Source organism: Carassius auratus, chromosome 6, assembly GCF_003368295.1.
Source record: "Carassius auratus strain Wakin chromosome 6, ASM336829v1, whole genome shotgun sequence".
NCBI classification, from domain to species: Eukaryota; Metazoa; Chordata; class Actinopteri; order Cypriniformes; family Cyprinidae; genus Carassius; species Carassius auratus.
Window position 1 is genome coordinate 9172489 of NC_039248.1, and position 8799 is coordinate 9181287.

The 8799-nt window shown below is 34.9% G+C and overlaps 1 protein-coding gene across 6 annotated transcripts in view; it reads right to left on the reverse strand.

Moving 5' to 3' along the window:
• Nucleotides 1–2534, reverse strand: part of col7a1 (collagen, type VII, alpha 1) — a 57126-nt gene extending 54592 nt beyond the window's left edge. For all 6 annotated transcript variants that reach the window (XM_026260246.1, XM_026260269.1, XM_026260262.1 and 3 more), the window contains exon 1: nucleotides 2224–2534. The gene's annotated coding sequence lies outside the window, so the exon portion shown is untranslated. The remainder of the gene's footprint in view (nucleotides 1–2223) is intronic.
• Between the last annotated feature and the right edge of the window lie 6265 nt (nucleotides 2535–8799).

The window sequence follows — 8799 nt, forward strand, 5'->3', positions numbered from 1 at the left end:
ACTGGTCACACTGCCAATTATTTCATTACAGTCTTCCTCCCACACTCCAGAACAAAACATAGATAGGAAGAAAAAACTAACTTCTTCTTGTTGGGTGTGTGTGTGTGTGTGGGGGGGGGGGTTAAAAGTAAGAAAGAAAACAAGCCGAGTGACCAACTAAAATACAGACTTAATATTTACTGAATATATTTACTGGATTTATGTATTTATTTATTTAAAAGAAAGAAATAAGAAAATAAATAGACAAAGTCATTGGAAAAAAAAATGTTAACTAAGAGAAGAGAAAATGATAATGCATGGTGAAGTGCATGTATTGCCATTTATTAATTATTTTCTTGAATTTGTGATTTTACAAATCTCTAGTTTTTGCTACCAGTAAAAGTCTACACTTCAATAAAAACATTTCATATTAAATCTATCCAGTTTTGCCCTACAATCATTGCAGAAAAAAAATGTGTTGTTCACGAATTTTCTGAAACACACGCCTGAGTATCCAGACATGAACACAAGGCATTTCCATTCACATGCTTCACAATGTATGTCATACAGTCTAATCAGGAAGCAAAGAAGCTATGGAGACTGACACGCAGATGTTATTGGTTATGTGCCCCAAATGTTGTTCACACATGTGAAAAATGTGCAACCAAATGTTTTCTACTGTATAAAAGAGTAGTATATTGACATCAAAAGAGCTGAGCAAGTTATCATCAAACACAGGGAAACTTTAAGGTGCTGATTTATAATTGTTCTTGAAATAATTATTCTTGGCAATATAATTAATTCTTGGCAAAGTCATAAGAAAATCTTGAACGTAAGACTACTGAGCATTCCAGCTGTACTTAATAATGACATGCATACTCTCTTACACAAGAGAAAAAAGCCCACACAATAACATTCACAGTCTGACTATAGTCACTTAACACGAGCAACCCCTCGGCCTTGCTTGCATGTTCAGCAGGTGTCCACAGTAACCTAGACACTCCAGCCCTGCTTACCTAGTGTGAGATATTCAAAGTGACGAATCACACAAGTTCAACTGAGGCCATGCCCCGCCTCCTCTGACTGAACAGGCAGTTTAGAAATGTATATGATGCTGATGTGGAAATATCACTTTTCCACTTCCATCCCATCACCAGCCCATCATATTTTTATTTATAAGATCTTTATAAAAATGCCAAGCACACGTGGTTGAATCATGAACTGTATTTGTGTTGTGATTCCTTTCCTCTGGTTTCTGATAGGTCCTCTCTCTTCCCTTTTTGGTCTTGAAACTGGCATGATTTAACAAACCTGCTGTGAAATGTGAAGCAGCTTAAATGATAATGAGGTTGTAACACAGGAGCAAAGAACACCCCAAGCAGCTTTGTACACATAAATATGCAGTGATGATGTGTTTTAACACATCTCATGAGAACTAGATGAATAAATCTGATGTATCTGAAGCACATCTGTTCTGTCAAATAATAAGAATTGTGGTATTTTGTAGGATAACAAGCTTGTTTCATATCGGTGATCAGCAACGTTCATCAGACATTTTGCTTGACAGACTTTATGATTTTGCAGTTACACATTTAAGCTGTGTTCACTCTAAATTGTAAAACAAGGTAAGATGACATTCCATAGCTTTCAGAATGACTTCCATAAATCATTATTGCTTCAAACTCAAGAGTCACCACTCTATCCTGATGCTTCTTTCTACCCAAGCCTAGAGCTCTTTATTAGCACTGACCCTAGTGAACTCTCACTGACCTCAGTGCATTGCTTTACTGACCTTACAACTGATCTCAAAGAACTGAATTACTGACACTGAGTGTAAAATCACTAGTTCCCAAACTTTTAACTCCAAGACCCCCACACTGTCCTAAACAAAATATATTTATAAGAAAATACAGTTGCTCAAACTTTTGGAATTAAAATGTATCTAGTGAATTATTTACATTCATTATCTTTTGCTGTTAATAAAAATAAGAAGAAGCTTTTGCATCGTGGCACATTAGAAAATATCTATGCCTACATGTTGAGGCCTTTGAATATCAAAGGATGTCAAAAGGTTGAGAATTACTGCCTTACAGAATCTATCAACTTATCCTGTACTTCGCTGTATAACTGATCCTAAATCAGTTCTAATCAGTGGCACTATAGCGTGATATTGCTGAATAGAATTCCATCACTGACCACAGAACGCTCTCTCATTTCATCACAAAGGGATTATAAGTTACTTACCGCTCAAAACTGGTCACCGAGGCGAAGCCGTCAACGACGTTGTCTTAGTCACGCATGATTTGTCAAATTCCCTTGAATGAGCCTGTATTTGTCTGGAAAATAGTTTAATTTTATCTAACTACTCCTGCGCGATGCGCCTGCATCTGCCAACGGACTTTTTCCCTCCTCAAAACTGTGCAGCCTGCAAAAATCCTCTCAGTGACTAAAAGCAGAGAAATAAAATCATCTCCTTGGTTGTGCTGTTAGCTGCAGTGAAAGAACTGCAGCCCAGACTTGTTCAGACGCCCGCAGCTAACCAAATCCATCACTAGACATTCACTCTGTTCTCAGGATCGTCTTTCAGAACTCCCCGCCTTCTCGCGCCAATCAAATCACGAATTAGCGGAGTTCGTGCGCTCTACTCTCGTGCCTGTACCTGCACAGGTAAATTGTATGTGGCGTTCATAATCAAATGTGTTATTTTTCCCGGGCCCGAGACATTACAGCGTCTGATAAAAAATATAATAGGTGGGACAAAAATTATTATTTAAAATTCATTCTAACAATCGTTTGATATTTCCAATTCTCTAATAAATAAATAAATAAATAAATTGACAATGTTCAAAAGAATCGAGAAGCAAACATTCACGAATTGAGTGTAGTTTAAAATGAAGATTGCAGGTCCAGGGTCAAAGCGAATCCATTTGAGGGGGTGTTGAGGATATTGTCAGATCTGTGTTACATTTTGGTAATGTAACATGTGATCTGTCATGTTACCACATTGATTAGCATTCCATAAATATACTCACTCTCTTCCTCTTTTCCTGCCTCTCTATCACATGTACACTTGTGGCACACCCAAGCATCTGTCCACACTCATCTGGAATCCAAGCCTAGAGGGCAGCCATCCTTTTTAAGACAATCTTAAATCTCACTGGTTTCCCTCTCTTTAATCAAAATTAATATATATTTGGAGATGTTTAAACTGTTCAGGGATTATTAAATGATTTTAATGTACTTAACAAAATAACATTTATCATCAGAAAATTATCATAAGATTTATTCTAATGGAAGGCTTAGACTTGCCCTGGAAACAAAGGTTTGGACAGGGTGACAATGAGGTTTAAATAAGGCAACTGTTTATATTGGGGGCTTAAAGGGAGTGGTAGCAATGTTCAGTTTTAAATGGACAATGTTATATATGCATAACAGTATACCTGAAGCATTTCATTCATTTAAATAATACTTATTATTATAGAGAAAAGTATTTTAATATTAATACAATATTTCATCTTATAATGATTTAATACTGTATTAATAATAACCACATATTAAGAAAAATATAAATACTTGCTGATTTTATATATACTGTATATATATATATATATATATATATATATATATATATATATATATATATATATATATATATATTAGACACACACACACACTAATAATTCACACATTTGATGCACATGTTGGATTTGCAAGCACACTATTATTGAAAGCATATTATTGTAAATTCATGCACATTAGAGTTGGACATATTCTCATAAAAAAAAAGGAATAGCTTGAATGAAAATAGGATGCAGGATGCCACTCTGTATGTTAGTAAGTGTGAGAAAATAGGTGAGAAATGAACTGACGCCCACACAAGCACATTCCTTCAGGACAGGAAGGGGGAACAGGCTTATTCAGTGTCAGCTGGGATGCTGAAAGGTGAGAACGTAAGTCACTTTAAGCTAATACGATCTGTCTGCAGCATCCCTCTGTACAGCAGTTTATTTTTTTATACAAAAAAGTAAAACAAAGAGAGATAAACAACATGCACATATCCGACACCAAGGAAAAAAGGGGATAAAAATTAAGACAAAAAAAAAAGAAAGGTATACATGAAAAGAGGATTATTTTCTATATTCTAACCTCTACAAAATCTGGTCGTAAGGGTTCAATGTATCCAACCCATTTGCTCCATAATTTAACAAAAGTGCTCCTTTTAATGCGAATTGAAAATGTCAGGATTCCATTACATAAATCTCATTCACTATGTTTATCCACTCAGTCACCGCGGGGGGCTCGGGAAGGAGCCAGCATCTGGTAATTACCTTTTTGGCTGCTACTGTCAAAATAGTATACAGGTATTTATCTTCATGTTGTCAAATGTTGTCATATTGTCAAAATTTCCCCAAAAAACTGTAGAAAACTGTAATGGTATGTTGTTAACCTTAAATATACTAATTAAAGCTTTTTGAAATTCAAGCCAAAAGAGTTTAATCTTTGGACATTCCCAAAATATATGCCAATGCCCTGCATCCCGAGCCCCACACAACCTCCAACAGCAGGCCGTGCCTGTGCCAAAGTGTACCTTTTGCCTTGGTGTTAGGAAAAAGCGCACTAAACATTTCCAGCTAAACTCTCGCCATTTCTGGGAATTCATACATTTCCGTGAGGATTCACATACTTCATACCATTCTTCATTAGTTATTGAGAAATGTCCTTCCTTTTCCCATTTTTCTTTGATGTAGTCCATAGAGTGAGACCTTTTTGTCAGAAACCCTTTATAGAACTTGCTGATAGCACCTTTAACTATATTGTTTTTAAAAGCCTTCAGAAAAATTGTCAAAATTGGGTCATCTATCTCAGTTTTGGAGATAATATTCTGCTGGAAATAGTTCCGCTATTGAAATTTTGATGAGCACATATAAATGAGTGGCTTGATCTGAGCTGCATAAAAATAACCTTTGAAATACGGTAATGCAATGCCTCACATTTCTTTTGGAAGCTGTAATGTTTTATATTTGACCCTGGCTCTTTTACCCTGCCAAATAAATCTAGAAATAATTTTATCAATTTCTGAGAATTCTTTCTGGGAAATTTCCGCTGGAAGAGCCAGAAACAAAAACAGATACCGTGGAAGCACATTCATTTTGACACTATCGATTCTTTGACATAAAGTAAGAAATGAGATTGTATTCTTGTAATATCCACCTTAATTTTAGTTAATAAGGGGCCATTATTAATTTCTCCCAATAAAGAAATGTCCTTTGGTAGAGAAATACCCAAGTACTTCAGTGATTGTTGGTCCCATTTAAGAGGAAAAGTTTCACAAAGCTGTTTAGAAGGGGAGTAATTAAATGTTAAGAGTTTTTAACTTTTGTATGTTTAATTTATAGCCTGAGTAACGCCCAAATTTCCGCAAAATGTTCATCAACTCAGGAAACCTGACAGTAGGCTCCGAAATATATACCAAGACATCATCTGCGTACAAAGCAACTTTATGGACTTCCCCATTTATAGAAATGCCTTTAATACTTGAAGTTTGTCTCCCTCTGTACAGCAGTTTAGCAGGTGAAGGTGTTTATTTCAGTGTTTGACTCCAACATGTTTTACCTGCTTAAACAGCAAACTAACAGGTACATACGAGAGCCTTCATACACCTGGTAGTGCATTAAGGTCAATGCTTTCTCATGACATGCTTTTTCATTTCCATAGAGGCTGGGAATTTGAGATTTATTGTAATTTAAAATATTGAGAAGATTGAGATTCTGAGTAAAGATACTGTACATATACAATTTATCAGCAGCATTGTAATCAGATAAGATATGGCAGGAGAACAGGACCGCACGTTCACAAGGTTTTACAAGAGTTTTTGAATACTCCAGCTCAGTTGTCCACTAAAATTCAAGAAAGCTTTGGGTGTTTTTCTTGTCATCTGTTCATCAAATATACAGACTACGCCTCTTATGTACTTTAATGCAAAACTCATTTCTCTCCTCATGGGACCTTTATAATCACAACAAAGATCCTCATGGACATCTTGTCTGCTCTACAGTAACAATGGTATTCACATTTTTTTTTAGAAATGAGTGTTAATAATAACCTGTAAATAAAGTTTACATTTTTAGTTGAATTACACTATTAAAGAGCTGACTGAACATATGTCATTCTAACAGAGAAATGGAAGAAATATAGTGATGACGACAACCATTCCTTTGGCCTGCAACAGATGATTGTAGAACCAGTCACACACACACAACATACAAGTAAACACACAACTGCTGCACATATAAACATGTGTTCATATTTTGTGATGTGGTTACAGGGCAGATGGCAATGTGTCAGTGAGCTGATAAATCATTTAGCATTTCTATATCACTCAATAGATGACGCCCCAGAACAGCTGACTTTAAATTACTTACTTATTATGAGTCATTCTGACAACGTTAACTGTTTTTATGTTTTTATTAACATGCAATCTTGAATACAAAATGCAGTCATCCTGAATACTGAAAAAAGAATCAGCCTTGCCCCAGATTTTCCTGAACTCTCCCTAAAAACAGTTTCATGCTTATAAAAAAGAAACACAACATAATAAATTAAAATATTTATATAATAAATAAAATCCAAATAATAAAAAATATAATAAAATTCATGCTAATGAACAATTAGTAATGCTAAAAATTATTAGATGGCTACTGATTATACATGATAAGCATGTTCACCGCTAAACTGAACAATTCTGCCCAATATCCTGCTCATTTATACTTATCAAGTTGTCATTTTTCACCTGAACATGCGGTATGTAAAGTGTGTAAGATGTTATTTTAGTCTCATGATTCTTTTTTTACACTTAAATCCATTGCTCCCAGCTATCTGTCTCTCTCCTAGTTTAATTATCCCATTTAGTTAACAGCTCAATGGGTCACTGACCTGGCATTCCAGCCTTTTGATACAGTACTTGCCATGCTGTACTTCCAAAGAACTTCTGTCAGACCATCATGGAAGACAGTCAAGAATCTTTGAGGAAAAGCCAAAGCAGAGAAATGACATTTGCTGACTGCTTGGACTGTCAATAAATCACAGCAGCGCTGATGGTGCATAGAAAAGCAAGACAACTCTCTAGAAGTGTAAAAAATGTGTGCATACATGCCTACTTTTTTCAGCTCTGAAATTACTTGTCAAGACTTGCATGTATGAGATACTTAAATGTAAGTACAAGGCTTACAGAAACATGAATACATTTCTTTTCTATATAAATATATATTTAGACCTATACACAATTTGAAATTATTTGTATGAATAATATAACTGAAATAATTCAGGAAAAAGAAAATTAAGAAAGCGTTTGACTTGTTTAAGCATGTATGGGCGCATGCTGTAAGTATAACTATGGGTTTTTATGGCCATGGTTGGTGGTGCATATTAGTTGTGCCTCTGTAGGATACACAGAGTTCACAGACGCCTACCTCCGTGGAATAATGCAGTACAGAAACTCTAAAGTGATAAAAGGAAACAAGAGTTTTGCCATGCAAAAGCTTGGTGGACAGTGGGAACTTCACATTTGCTAAAAGATAATTCCCTCATAAAATACTTTAGATTTTAACTATAAGCTTTTCCTAATCAGACCAAAAATTTTTGAAGATCTTAAGATCTGCTAAATGGTAAAAGTGAGTCATATTTGTAACAGTGTATATAAACAAGTTTTTGTTGATATGAAAGTTTTCAGCATGTCTCTATTTACTTGTGTTAGACATGTGACTGAGTGCAGTGTCTCTAAATTACAAATGCAAACATTCTGAAAATGTCTTGATAAAAATCTGTGTTAATGGATAAAAATAATGAAATATAATAAATACAAAATTATATATATTATATGTCGAGTAAAACAACAATTGAGACTTAAGTGAGCATAAGTCACACAAATATTTCAGCGATTTCAAAGAGTTCAAGTGTTACCTTCTATTTTAGAATATCAAGATGATCAGGTTGATGCAAAAATACAAAAATATCCTTAAAGCCCTGTCTATTTGACATGTTGACATACCAAACTGTATGAACACATATTACAGCAAACCATCACAGTGGATGTAGCATGTAAAGATACTATTTTATTTATACCCATGACGAGCCTTGACAAAAATTACGAAGATGAATGCTACCTCCATCTAGTGGTGAGTTTGGTTAAAGGTTTACCATCATAATAGTGCAAAAACAGTTATTTAAAAATCTAAGTTTTTTTAATATATATTCTAATTGCATAAAAAGTTACAATTTTGAGAATGTCACTAGTGTTTCCAGTAACACTGAACGAGCAGCTCATAAGGAAACAAAATGTAGCACCATTAAGCTTAATACTACAGTACAAAGTTCCCATTTCAGTATTTTACAGAACTTGGTATTCCATAACAGTACTACTGTATATCTTACATTCAATTGCATGCATTATGTTTAAGATGTGTTTTCCCAAAAAGTTAAAATTCTCAAGCTGTTGTGTCGTTCAATTAACTCGTTCCCTAGACCCTAGCTATGTAGTGAACACTACATGCTGCTTAGTCCGTAGTGCAGAAGGGCATAGCGGTGATTTCTCGATATCGGGCGCCATCTAGTGGCAGATTCACGAACAGACGGAACTAATATAGTAAACACTACACTACACTAAAGTATATTTGTGTCCCTGGGGCACAAAATCATTCATAAGTAGCAGAGGTATATTTGTAACAATAGCCAACAATATATTATATGGGTCAAAATTATCCATTTTTCTTTTATGCCCAAACTCATTAGGATATTAAGTAAAGATCATGTTCCATTAAGATA